General features: G+C 49.3%; 1 protein-coding gene across 7 annotated transcripts in view; it reads right to left on the bottom strand.

Annotated features, from left to right (window-relative positions):
• DAPK1 (death associated protein kinase 1) overlaps positions 1 to 14,737 on the bottom strand; it is a 170,631-nt gene that overhangs the window by 60,823 nt on the left and 95,071 nt on the right. The window lies entirely within an intron of this gene.

The raw sequence follows: 14,737 nt of genomic DNA, 5'->3' as shown, positions 1-14,737 counted from the left end.
GCCCACTGGTTGTAGTTTGCCAAGCCCCACTCAGGAACAACACAGTCACAGAACACAAGTCACTCTGGGACCTACACGTCTTCTTTCCCAAACCCAAAGATGGGTCTCACCCCCTGGGTCTTTTCTTTGCAAGCCCAGAATTCTGTAGGGATTGCTCCTGAAGTTAATTACAAATCCGAGTGAAGTGATTTAGGAATGTTTCTAGAATGTGCTTTCCTGGGTCTCTGTGGCTGTGATGAGGTTGACACATAAACCCAGTTAAGGGCAGGAAAAAGTACAGAAATCTGGACTGAGGTCAGTTGGGAGCTCTGGCCAACTTCAGAGTGTCACAGAGTCCGTAAGAAGAGGAGCATGGGGAACCTATCTAGCTGCTAGCTGCATGATCCAGGGTAAGGTACTTCACCCTTCTGGGTGTCCGGCAGAATAAAGATGGCTGCAAATTCTTACCCGACCCACTGAGAGTTGGACTTCCTCTCCTCAGTTCAGACCCAAGCAGGCTCTGTGTCTGCTTGACCCAGAGAAGATGAGAGAAGCGATGCCATGTCAGTCTCAAGACACGGAGAGCTTCCATTTCCTATCTAGAATACTTGGCCTAGGAGCCCAGCTGTCGGGCTGTGGGTGACCCTGAGAGCACAGTGAGTGGTGCCCGTGGAGCAGAGCCAGCACCCTTGACTGAACTCCCGGCGGACAGCCAGCACCAGCCCGCCGCTCGGGGTAGGGAGCCGCCATGGAAGGGGACCACCCACCCAGCCCCACGCGGTAGCCCAGCTGACGCCCCAGCTGTGGGCCGACCCATGGGCCGACTCATGCCCACATCGCGGATCCGCCATCAAAACAAACGACAATTGCCATTTTGAGTCGTCATGCTTTGGAGTGGTTTGTTATATAGCACAGGACACCCAGATCAGAGCCTTCAGAACCCTACCTGGGCTTTTGCGAGGATTAAATGACCTGGCATTTATAATGTACTTAGCTCAGTGCCTGGGGCATAAGATGTCCTCCACGAATGGCAACTATTCAGAAAGACTACAGCTGCCTGAGTTCCCTTCCAGGTACAGGGGAAATGATTCACCTTATTTATGGGTTTTGCTTTTTTGGCCAAGCTTTCTAATGAGGCTGATGTTTCTAGTGGCTTCTTCATTAAACGAGATGAAATGAAAAGCACTTAGCAAAGAGCAAGGCGGAAACGTCAAAAATCCTTCTACTCTGATGTCCAGAAACCTCCAAAGAAGCCCTAACTTGTCTCAAACCTCCACCCCACCCTGCCTCCAGTCCACCATGTAACCTCTCTATCTGGGCGGCTCTATCTCAATCCCAAACTCTCCAGGAACTACCAATTTTATTTCAGCTCCTTTGTAGCCTGGCAGACACAGGGCCTCCATGATTCAAGGGGTACAGACGGTTGTCACTGGCAAGAAAGCCTGAAACAGTATCGAATAATAAATGGAGAGCGGATCTATACATGCTTTTGGGGATATGACCAAACCATGACTTCTGCCAGCTGAGGCAGGAAAACGAAGGTTCCAATCTTGTAGAAAGACCCACATTTGGAAATAAGTTTAGATCTCGATGTTTCCTTGCTTCAAAAATCTGGTCCTCTGCCATCACAAGGGACTAATCCGTGAAGCCGGATCAAAGCATGGCCTCCAAGAGAAAATGCAGATTTTGAAGCAATCACTTTCATTCATTCATTGATGAAAAGCAGCATCATGACTATTTTTTTTAGTACCCGAGATAGAAGCAGAATGCCGGGTTGGTAACGAAAAAATGAATCATGGTTTATCAATACCAGAGGGCAGAGCCAGACCGCACTTCCCAGCTGTGCTCCAGTCCCAGTGCTCCGGAAAGGATTACCCACCCCTCGCTTAAATGACGTCATGCTCAAATTCAAGGCTGGAATAATGGAGCCACAGGGTGCTGAAGCAGACTTCCAAACAGGAGGATGTGGTTTGCAGCTAGACAAGGTACTAAACCAAAACAACCCCTCCCCCCGAAAAAAAACCCACTTTTTTTTTTTAAATTGAAATTTTATGAGGAATACAATGAGACTTTTATTAAAAAAGCCAAATAACCAAAATCCATTTTGTTGCTCTTCCTCTTTCAGGGAACAGGATCGATTTTGCCTTCTGCCCACCGAGTAGACCAAAATGATTGCAACTGGTGAAAACATGTTATTGGTTTGGTAGGATGGTTGGTTAGAGCCAGGTCTCTGGAGAAGAAAACACAGAGGGTTGTTTTTGGGTGATCAGCAATGGGGTGAATGTCACACCTGTGGGATGTCTCATGTAGGCGGTCATCACTCTTACGGTGAACTCCTGTAGCCCCCTCCTCCCTACTTTCCAAGAGAGATAGGGATCCTGGAGAATATTCAGGAAATGCCACACCAACGATGAAAGTGATACACAGAAGGCTGACTGTAAAGAATCTCCTCCTGTCCTTGGGACACTCGGGGTGGCTAGGGGATGCGGGAACGCTGTGCACACTTGGCTCCAGGGAGGGAGGGATCCCTGGCTGGACCAGTTCAGGCAGGGAGGTCATGGGACGGGCCACGCATGGCCTTCTGGGTATGGCGTCCCAGAGTTCAGTGGTCAAGCCCGCTGACCTGCATATCACAAATGGGGTACAAGTGTCAGAGGCGCAGGGGCCCCAGCCCTTGGGGGTCTGGATGGAGCTCCAAAATGCCTGGCTGGACCTGGAGGGTGGCCATCTCCAGCCACAAAGAGCCACGGTTTACCCCGGGCTCCGAACAAATGCCCACGTGCCACGAACCCTGGAGTGACCGTGACAAGGGAAGAGAAGGGCTGCCGTAGGCAAGACATGGGGACGTGGGTGGGAGACTAAGGGCTGAGAGAGAACCGGTTCCACTTCCATGGGGTCCACACGGATTTCTTGAGGTAAAGTACTCATATTAAGAGAAATAAACTCAACAGCGTACCCAGCCTCTTTTTACTTCAATGGCTTCAATCAAAGCTTTGGAGACCCGGAGAAATAATGAGGCCAATCAAAATGGGGGCAAACGGAAAAGCCGGGGCAGCCAGACATCCCCTCAGCCTGGGTCACTGTAACAGGTGCTGGAACAAAAGGCCAGTGGGAAGTAAACCCAGCTGGCACAGCCATGGATGGGGGTTTATGCCAAAACCAATTGGTCCCGTCTAGTTGAAAACAAGGGACGGCTATTATCCAAGGGAAGCGCAGGGACCCAGCTCTCCGCCCACTCCCTGGCTGGGTTTATTCTCTCCGACAATCCAGCCCAAAGGCCTCCAGTGAAAGCTGCTAATTGTTGTTAACGACGTGGAAATCCCAGGATGACAGACCACTGGCCCATCAGATGGGGGGCGGGAGTCTGTCAGTCTGAAGGACAATTCTGCCCGCTCTTGAGCCGCCTCCCGAGACGCGGAGAGCGGAGACTGAAAACGGGCTTAAAGCAGAGTGGTCCTTCTCTTGAGTGCGAGGACGGATTTGAGAAGGAGGAGGCAGAGTTGGAAGAGGCAGGAAAGGTGAAAGACAGGACATTCACTCGGCAGTTAGAGAAGCTATCAGACCACCTCCTGCCTCAGTTTCCCTACAGGAGCGCTAAAGATTCTAGGCACTGGCAGAGGCCAAGCATCAGGGCAGAGGAGCTGGAAGCTCCTACTGAACACCTTGGTGAAGGGAAGGGGAGGGGGGAGCCTGAAACCCTGCTCTGCTGGAAGAGGAGGCAGAGAGCAGAAAGCCACCCCCAGCTGAGGGCTGGAGATGAGATCTGGATCTCTCTTTCAAAAGCACAGTCAGCCTGGAGCCGTGGCAGGATCTGAGCGAGGTTGGTTCTATAAGGAATGCTACGCAGAGCAAAGGGGACTTCAGATTGCTCTTTCCTCCCTCCCTCCCTTCCTCTCTCTCTCTCTCTCTCTCTTCCTTTAGCATAAATGTTGATCGAGTCCCTGCCATGTGATGGGCATTATGACACTAGAGGCCAGTGACAATCAGCTGCCTTCCTTCTAACTGCCCACTCGGACCGTCACTGACGTCGGCGTCATAATGCCAGGCACAGAGCAGGTCCTCCGCTTCCGGCCCTCAGAATCCCACCCGCTAGCCTTCCGGTCGACTCCTTCTCCATCCCAGGCGCTTAGCTCACACAGACGGCCCCGCCCTCTCAGGCCCAACGTGGCTATCAGGTAGGGTGACAGACCTACCTGATCTTAGGAGAGAGGCTATTTTCGGCAGATCACAAATGATGCGGAACTTGCAGCTTCGTTCCCTCTTGTCATCCCCACTGTCCTTACTCTAGAAAGGCCCCTCATTGCCGTTCATCAGGATCTGCCTGCTGGCCTCCTTGACTAAATTCAGCTTCTACCACTCTCACCAGGCGCAGACTGTGTGCTAGTATCCATGCCCTCTTCCAGAGAGAGGGAGACAGAGGCAGAAAGACAAGTTAAGTAAAATGCTGGCATATCCCCCTGAAAATCTCGCAGTCCCTTGCAGGAGAAATACACATAAACATTTAAAATACGGTATGGTAAGTGCTAGAATCAACACACTTGTAACAGACGATGAAAACACACAGTAAAGAAACAAATCTAACAGGGGTAGGTGGGTAAGCCAAAGAGAGTGAGGATGATGTGTGAACTGGGCTTTGAGAGGGGAGTGTGAGTTCTCCAGGTGGCAAGGTTTGGCATATCAGGCAGAGGTGAAACATAAACAATGGATTGGGGGTAAGAACACGGAATCATCTAGTAAAGGCAGGAGCTTCTCTGTGGGCTGAGCATCAGGGGCAGAGGGGAAGTCATGGAGGAGAAACGGTTGGATACAAGAAGGAGACTGGACATAGATTCATCCTACATATCCTTCACCATTCTACGAACCTGGCCTCATTTTATGGGAGGTAGGGAGCCATCAGAGATGTTTTCTAAAGTTTTATTGAGATATAACTCACGTACCATACAACTGACTCTCTAAAAGTGTACAGTGGTTTTTAGTGTATTCACAGAGTTGTGTAACTACCACCACAATCTCATTTTAGTACATTTTCATCATCTCCAAAGAAACCCTGTGCCCATTCGTAGCCACTCCCATTCCCTGTCACCACTACCCTGTCTGCCCTAGGCAACCAGGAAGTTATTTTGTGTCTCTACAGATGTGCCTATTCTGGACATTTGCTATAAATCCAGTCATATGATATACGGTCTTTTGAGACTGGCTTCTTTCACTTAGCAAAACATTTCCAAGTTCACCCGTGTTGTGCTGTGTACTTGGACCTTATTCGTTTTTATGGCCAAATAACAGTCCATTGTACGAAGAGACCACTTTGTTTCTCCAGTCATCAGCTGATACACAATGGGATGTTTCTACTTTTTGGCTATTGTATTCCAGGTTTTACTCCTCACCCTCTTGAAGACTTCGTCAACAGTAGGTTTCCTGAAGCCCAAGCAAGTAGATCAACAACTCCCAACCGGAAACACGTACATCAAGGGTCAACTAGCTCTTGAGACACCCATGACCCTTGCCTTACATCATAACATTCTTCCTGCTCTATCTGGACTCTCACACATCTATTGGACCACAGTCTTCAGTGCTGCATGTGCCAAAGGAGGCTATGTCTTGGCCTCAAAGAAACCCACTGAGCGGGGCAGATATGCACACAGCTCGAATACCAAAGCCGCCACACCACCATCCTGCTTCTTGGACTTCCATCATTCCCACAGCTACCCTAGAACATGTTCGGCCCTCTCCCAGCATCGCGGAAACCCTAAGGAATACGGGGCAAAGACAACATGGCTGCCGGAGAAGCAGAAAGGTCCTCCAAGTCCAAGTTAGCGTCCAAAAGTTACGACGTCACTGCTTGGAAATTGAGAGAAGCAAATACACTCTAGAGCCACTTCACGTTGAGAATCATTGCCCTGGGGGTAGCGGTCAAGGTGACTGGCCAAGCCCAAGATGAGGAGGAGAGTGAGTGGGGCAGGCTTGGAGAACCCTCAGTGCTCCGAGGGGGGTCTTCTCTATGTCCTTCACCTCCCCCACGACCTCCAAAGGGGACAGCATTTAAAAGATGGGCAATGGGCCTTGGAGGCTAAGTCCTGCAGGGGCTTCGCAGAATTTTAGGACTCAGATAAAAAAATTTCCTCCCCCAAAAGCTCTGAGAATCAGAATCCCCCACTCCTGTATCAGACAGAATGGACCCAGCTTCCCCAATCTGCAAGGTGGTAAGGATAATCCGGGGCGGATTAAACGAGGTAACACCAAGCAGGGGCCCCACAGCGACTGACCCAAAGAGTCAAGTGAAGGGCAGCTTCCCTCTCTTCTCCAAGAAAAGCGTCTCTCGCCCTTCACCTACATCCTCTTTCTCCAGACAGCTGGGGAAGATCCACAACCAAACTGGGAGGACCCTAGGAGAAGTGAACGTTCTATCCCGTTTCCTAAACAATCAATTCTGCTTGCATTTCTCCGTCTGAATATTGGGCCAAAAAAGCCACAGACACCTCCGTCACCAAGGGGAAGTCTGGGTCCGGGAGCCCCTGCCTCACGACTAACTTCGTCCACACAGCAGCACTCGGGTCACACTGTGGCCACACTGGGAACCGTGTTGGTTCACGGACTGGAGCGGACACTGGCATCTGAGGACGGCACATGCAAATCCTGACCGCCACGCCTCCGGAGCCCTGTGGTCCCTAGTCTGCAGTAGAGTAACTCTGACTGCATTAGAAATGAGTCCCACCCAGGGAAAGAAAAGAAGTGTCGCTCAACACCAGAAGGTCGGGTAATATTCGACAAATTAGGAGAAAAAAAAAGCAAATACCTGGTTGTTGTAGAAGTATTCCCCTTTGGTTTTAAACAACATTTTGCAATGACATGAGGCAGAACGGGAGCTCTAAGAGGCTCAAGGATGACTGGGAATGGTTGCTACTGACCTGCCCCAGCCACTGGCCTAAGCTCTCGTTTCCAAGCTGAACCTGACCGCCATCCCAGAATTCTGAGCGCAGTGTGCCTAGTCGTGGGCGTCATATGACTGGCATGGAGGAAAGCCAGGCAGAAGGCTTGGGCTGAGCCTAGGCTGCCAAAATGGCAGACCTTGGCCTGAGAGGGACCTGGGTGGGCTCTGGATGCAGAGAGGAAGCCTGTGGCCCGTGCCTGGGATGGCCCAAGCCACACAGAAGAAACCAGGCCATGAGGAAGAGGCAACGGGCCAAGAGAGGAGATCAGAACGTCTGAAGGATCAGTTAAGCCACCATCGCACAGAATTTCCCTGTTATAGCATCTTGAAGTACTGGTTAGGGGAGTGGGCAACCAAGGCAGGAAGAATAATGAGATTTCATACCATGGCTTCCAAGAGGAAGGGTGAACAGTTTCCAGGGATCTGGATTACCCCAGAGTGTCATAAAGTAGTCTGTGGTCCCTGGGGAGGGATCCAGGGATAGCCAGCCCGTCAGCAGAGCGACAGATGTCTGTATGGCTGGCCGGCAGGCAGCGCTGCCACCCATTTGCCAGACCACAGTGACCACGGGTCTTTCCTGGAGGTGAGCCAAGATTGCAGCCACCGATCAATTCACGTGCACAGCACAGAGAACGCCAAGTCAGAGGCTCAGAGAACGAATATTTGATAAAAAATAACAGATCTTTGAGCTCAGATGCCACGTGTAGTTTCTTGCATTTCCATTTTCCCTAATTTTATAAGACTGCCCAGCAACCAAATACCCCGCTTACGGGAGTGAAAATGCCCACTGAATTAACGCGAAGGGGGCACTTCTCAAGGGCCCTGGCAAGAGGTGAGAGCCTGGGGGTCGGGGGAGGGGGACATCCACACAGGGTTTTGTTTCTCAAGAGAGAGCGCCCGAACGGAAAAGACCCTATTTTATGTGATTTTGTTCTGTTGTGAGAGGTAAGGCAGCTGCCAAGTGCACTTTGGTTCTCCGCTCTTGCCTGACAGCAGATATCCGAGGAGCAAGGGTGACAAAAACGCAACCCAGCACAGTTCCTGAAATTACCTCTCTGAATAAAACCAAAAGTTCAAAAAGTTAAAAGAGCTGGCGCGAGCTCAGAGAAGTGGGAACAAATGTAGCCGGCGGGGAAGGGGGGAAAAAAAGCGCTGAAGAAATCTGAGTGTGCTTTTGTGTCTCAGAAGGACCTGGAGCGGAGTGGAGTGAAGAGCCTGGGAGGGGGCACGGCTGCGGGAGGGGCACTGGGAGCCCCCCAGCATCAGAGACACTTTACTTAACCAGCGTCACCTGTGTCCCTACAACTGCATCCTGCTTCATGCAATTTTGCCCCTTTGAAGGTAGCCTGAGAGCACCACTCCTCCAATCACTGCACTTTCTTTTCTTTTCTTTTCTTTTTTTTTAAAGATTTTATTTATTTATTTGACAGACAGAGATCACAAGTTGGCAGAGCAGCAGGCAGAGAGAGAGAGAGGAGGAAGCAGTCTCCCCACTGAGCAGAGAGCCCAATGTGGGGCTCGATCCCAGGACCCTGAGCCAAAGGCAGAGGCTTTAACCCACTGAGCCACCCAGGTGCCCCAATCACTGCACTTTCTTCTTGAAAAGCTCCTATGATTCTAGACCTGATGACGTCCGTGGGGCAAGGATTCATCCACATGCACCGTGCTGACACACGATGGAGAAATTCATCTCAGCTCGCTGACGAAAGAGAGAGGGAGCCAACTTCACCATGATCCTCCCTAAAGTGACCTAAGATCGCACAAATGTTTGAATATCACTCAGCGGTTGTTTGCAATGAGCAAACTGAATTCCAGCAATGATTAACCTGGCCAAAGTCAAAAAGTAAGCTAATAAGGGGACTTGTTATTCCAAAGGTATAGACTTTCAGTTTTGCGAGATGAAAAGGTTCCGGAGATCTCCTGTACAACAGCGTGCAAACCACTAACATCACTATGCACCACAAAGTGGTTCAGAGGGTCAAGTTCATGTGCGTGTGTTTTTGGTTTTTTTTTTTTTACCACAATAAAAAAAATTTACATTCCTAGATTAAAAAAATAATGACAGAATGCATCATTCATTCCATATCCTGGACTTGGCTACAACCACAGTATAATAATTTTTTTTTTAAAGATTTTATTTATTTATCAGAGAGTGAGGGGGGGAGAGAGCGAGCACAGGCAGACAGAATGGCAGGCAGAGGCAGAGGGAGAAGCAGGCTCCCTGCTGAGCAAGGAGCCCGATGTGGGACTCGATCCCAGGACGATGGGATCATGACCTGAGCGGAAGGCAGCTGCTTAACCAACTGAGCCACCCAGGCGTCCCCACAGTATAATAATTAAACTTTATTTCTGATCACAAAAAGAGAGAGCAAGCAAGCACACAAGCTAGCTAAGAGAAGGGCTAATCTGATTTCGAGATCTGCTCTAAGGGGCACCTGAGTGGCTCAGTTGTTAAGCGTCTGCCTTCAGCTCAGGTCATGAGCCCGGGGTCCTGGGATCGAGCCTCGCGTCGGGCTCCCTGCTCAGTGGGAAGCCTGCTTCTCCCTCTCCCATTCTCCCTGCTTGTGTTGTCTTTCTCGCTCTGTCGCTCTCTGTCAAATAAATGAATGAAATCTTAAAAAAAAAAAAAAATCTGGTCTAAGTTCCAAACAGAGCAAATAAGGAGAAAAATGTAAGACTGGAAAACCCAAACCGATTTGATTTCCCTGTCCCAGCCCACCGTGCCATTCCTTACATGGCAATGAGAGCATTTTTAATGTCTAGATCTTTCCGTGGTGGCTTTCAGATAGGTGATTCAGAGCTACAGGGATGACCATCCCAAAGCAGGTGGGGATGGGGTGATGTCCACTCCTGCCTCGAGTTAAGACCCTCGCCACCTCTTCTGTCCAGGCCTTCGTTAAGATTTACACATCACATCGTGGCTCAGTCGCCTGGCAGAGCTGCCACAATGAGGTGTTTTGTTCCAGTTCTGACCTGCTTTCAGAACTTTAGACTAGCGTGTGAGTGGGCTCCCAGTCTAGGAAGTACAGTTCTCTATTCGACTAGCACTTGTGTCTTAGTTTGCTAGGGCTGCCTTAACAAAGTATCGAGTTATTTAAAACCATGGACACTGATTGCCCCACAGAAGTGTTGGTGGTCCTGGTTCCTCAGGAGAGCTCTGAGGGAGCAGCTGTGCCATGCCCCCCTTCTTGTAGCTTATAGACACATGATTCTAATCCCCCATCTTCACACGACCTCCTCCTTACGATGGCACCAGCCATAGTGGGTTCAGGGCCCACCTTCTTCCAAAATGAGCTCATCTTAATGAAATCCATCTGCACAGATCCTGTTTCCAAGTAAGGTCACATTTTGAGGTACTGGGAGTTAGGATTTCAACATATCTTATTGGGAGAGCCACAAGTCAACTCTAACAGCTTCTCAGAAGATGACTGCCAGCAGCATCTGGGAATTTGTTTAAAGTCCCAATTCTTGGGTCCCACTCAGACTCACTAAATCAGAAACTCTGGAAGTAGAGCCAAATAATGCACACTTTCCTAAGCCTTCCGGGAGCTTCTGAGGCAGGCTGAAGTTTGAGAACCACTGTGTTAAACCATACTCTACATTAAAAAAATCACTTTCGAGGTGCCTGGGTGGCACAGTCATTAAGCATCCGCCTTCGGCTCAGGTCATGATCTCAGGGTCCTGAGATCGAGCCCGGCATTGGGCTCCCCGCTTCGCAGAAAGTCTGCTTCACTCCCCCTGCTGTGTTCTCTCTCTCTGTCAAATAAATAAAACAAAATCTTAAAACAAACAAACAAAAAACTTAGAAAAAGTCACTTTCCAGGCTAAGTATGCATCTTGCCCTTCTGGGCTGCCTCCAGCTGTATTTATAACACACTGCTTCTCCCACAGCAGTGATCAACTACTACTTCTTGCTATAGTGAAACAGACTGGAGTCTCAAGTCTCTACAGGTGTGGCCTTCAGATAGGGTTTATTTTTCCTGTTTATGAATTCTATGAACTACCAATGTTGAAAGTCTAGATTACAGACTTTTCTTGGAAAAAAATTACAAGACTTGGCAACACCATATCCAAAATTCCACATGGCAGCAATCAACTGATGGGTCTGACGCAGGGTATGGGGATTCCGGGTGAGCCACAGTCCTCATCACCCCTGATGCCTCCCCAACCCTGAGACTTCCTGCAGACCACACTTGCTCACTTACGTCTCCTCTCTGACCCCTGAGGCAGATGAGCTTGAACCATGTCTGGATTGAGGAGAGCTAGGGAGAAAAATACATCACTGTCTATAGCCTAAAATATGTAGTTATTTCAAACAGCAAGTTTAAGAACGAAATTCTAGAAGCTGGTGGCTCTGATTAGCACTGACTTCAAGTTTTGAGAGTTTAGCTTCCCTTTCTACGGGGTAAAAGAGTTACGAAATGAGTCAAGTACTGACCTCAAAGTTTTGTAGTGGCTTGCCCATGGGACAATATCAGGTGAGTGACAGCACAGTCAGAGGAGAGTTCCAGATTGGCATGGCTTCATGAGGGAACAGTGGGACGTGGAGGATATGAAATCATGATCATACATCACATATGCCCCTGTGTTGAGCTGCACCAGCAGATCAGTTCGGAAATAAACAATTCTTTCCCAGTAGAACAAGCTCGGGGAGCGGGGAGCTTCATTCTTTGAAGCTACTTTCAAGGTTTACAAAATTCCTTTTTTGTATTATTATTATTTATTTATTTGTTGGGAAGAAAGAGATCATAAGTAGGCAGAGAGGCAGGCAGAGAGAGGGGGAAGCAGTCTCCCTGCTGAGCAGAGAGCCTGATGTGGGGGTTGATTCCAGGACCCTGAGACCATAACCTGAGCCAAAGGCAGGGGCTTAACCCACTAAGCCACCCAGGTGCCCCTTCCTCAGTATTCTCTAGAAAGCAAAGAAGAGATGGAATGTGTCCCTGATGGCTAATCTTTCCTTAAAGCTCATAGAACTTGGAACAATAATTTCTTCCAAGACGAAGATGACTGTCTCCCAGGTAGACCTAATATTTTGAATTGTCTATTAAAAATTAAAACACGTCTTCACTGCAAAGTAAGTATATATAAATGGGATGTCTAAAATGAGGGTCTACTTTCCCTCTGACTGTGTAAGACAGGAGTCTGCAGAGAAACAGATCCAGTAGGAGGTATGTGTACATACATGGAGAGAGCAGGAGCTCATACTAAGAAACTGGGTCCCATCACAATGGAAGCTAACAAGTCTCCAGACCTTCAGGGTGAGTGGGCTGAACCTGGCTAGAGACCCAGGAGAGCCGATGGTTCAGTGCAGTCCTAAGGCAGGAAGAAGCCAATGTCCTAGACCCCCAAGGCCATCAGGTAAGAGGAAATCCCTCTTATTAGGGATAAGTTTCCATTTTGTTCTACTGGGGCCCTCAACTAATTGGATGAGGCCCACCCACCCACCCTGGGGAGGTTGATCTGTTTTATTCAGTCCACTGATTCAAACATTAATTGCATTCAGAAACACCCTCACAGACACAACCCAGAGTAATGCTGAATCGAATGTCTGGACACCTCCACTGACACATATAAAGGTCACCATCACAACTCTCACATGGCTGGTGGGTGACAAGACAGGGACAATCAGCTCACGGGAGTGCCAGAAGCTGTGAAGGGCAGATACTCAGGCAGGAGAGAGACACAGCTGACCCCGTGCAGAAGGGATGTCTTCTCAGGCCTCTCCTGTTCCTTCCATGCCAGGGTCATTCTCTGCGGGCTCACTCAACCTCTACTCTAGGTCACCTCACAGTGCATGAAGAAGGCTGCGTGCCACTCTGCCATCTTCTGAAATGGCTACCATCCTAGTGCTGACACTGTCATGGACAGACACTGGCTAGTGCTGTGGTGGCAAATGGACCTCCCAGCCTTGGAGGGACTGCTATCCTGTGTGGCCACTTCAGGAAGCTGCTCAGCAGTTTCTCATAAAATTACACATGCAGTTATGCATGCATGGGTATCCACCCAAAAAAAAAATGAGAACTTGGGGCGCCTGGGTGGCTGAGCTGGTTCAGCCTCTGACTCTTGATTTTGGCTCAGATGGCTGATCTCAAGGTCGTGGGATCAAGCCCCGAGTCAGGCTCTGCGCTCAGCGGGGACTCTGTTCCAGATTCTCTCTCCCTCTCCCTCCTGCTCTTATACTCTCTCTGTCAAATAAGTAAATAAAATCTTTAAAAAAAAAAAAAAAGAAAGAAATGAAAACTCAAGATTGTACAAAAGCCTGTAAGTGAATGTTTACAGCAGCTTTATTCATGGTCACCAAATACTAGAAAAGAACCCAAAGGTCCTTCAGGGGGTAAGTGGACAGACGACACCAAACACGCATCTATCACACAGCAGAATCCCGCACAGCAATAACAAGGCACAAAACAAGCATGTATGAATCTCAAAAGTAATACACTGAGTGGAAGAAGCCAGTCTCAAAAGGCTGAATAGCATATCACTCTATTTATAGGACATTTCTGAGAAGACAGAACAGCTTAGCAGTTGTGAGGAGATGGGGGAGCGGAAGGTGTGTGTGACTATAAAGGAATGAGACAAAGGAACCGGGGTGGGGGGGTACTATTCTGAATCTTGATTTAAACGTGTGTTGACGTCCTAAGACTTGCACACTCCTCCTCCCACATCAGATTAACTATATGATCTTTTTAAAAATTGGAAAAATCCAGGGGTTAAAAAAAGTAATTGTATGTCACCCAATTGATGCACAGGATAAAGGGACCCAAGGGGAAATGTCTAGGGTATGGGGTCAGGCATCAGCAGCTGAGACCAGAATGTGCCCGGGGAAAGGGGAGCCAGAAGGGCAGGAAGGCACAGGCATCCCTGTACGTCTCGGGGTACAAAGAGGATAAGCGACATTCCTGAGTCACTGGGCACAACCTAATAATTCTCTGAAAAGGCAAAACAGCTGTGATCTGTAACATTTCTTCCCCAAGAATTTTGTATTCATGGCCGCTGACAACAGCCTTAAGAGAGGAAATGCAGGCTTACAGACGGTAAAGGATTGGCCTGGATTTTGATCTCGGTTCTGTCTGGTTCAAGAGTTGCCACAGAAAGCAAAGATTACACCGTGAACGTCTCTTTCTGCAGCTGTACCCAGGCAAGCCCCTTAATCCCCTGTGCTCTTAAAGCCCGGCTCTTCCTTTAAAGCAGAGGTTCTCCATGGGAGAAGGGGGGTGTTTTGCCCCCAGAGGACACGTGGCCTTGTTTGGAGACAGCTTTAGTTGTCACAGCCCGTGGGAGGGTGCTACCAGCATCTAGTGGGTAGAAGCCAGAGATGCTGCTAAACATCGTACAAGGCCTGGGATGGCCCCTGAACAAAGACATACCCAGCCCCCAGTGTCTCTGCGGCAGAGGTGGAGAACCTGCTGGCTTAAAAGCGAGGAAGAAAACATGTCCACAAATCCCACACTGTGCTAGGGATCGTCCAATTCTCAACTTACTTATTTCCTCAAGACCCTGTGGGGGTAGCTACTATTAACCCCAATTTATAACTGAGCAAGCTGCTGCTTGCTTACCCACACCCCAGTGACAGACAGGAAGCCGCAGGAACCCCCAGGTCCCTGTGAGGGCAAAGCCCGGGGTGCTGCAGTGTGGGGTCCCCAGGGCGAGGCTGGGGCCTCCACAAACCCCTTTCACTTCCTTGCATCCCATCTGGCCTCCAAAATCACCTCCTAACTGTAAGAGATCTGCAAACATGGGGAGCTGTTTGGCTGGCAGAGGCGCAGGTCTGAATTCTGGGGCCCCAGGAAACAAACTTCAGAGCCACCCAGGACTGGCGTGTCACCCTGG

The sequence above is a fragment of the Mustela putorius genome, unplaced genomic scaffold (genome assembly GCF_011764305.1).
Source record: "Mustela putorius furo isolate JIRA1106 unplaced genomic scaffold, ASM1176430v1.1 tig00000876_pilon_pilon_pilon, whole genome shotgun sequence".
Lineage (NCBI taxonomy): Eukaryota > Metazoa > Chordata > Mammalia > Carnivora > Mustelidae > Mustela > Mustela putorius.
This window is presented reverse-complemented; position numbering and strand designations above follow the sequence as displayed.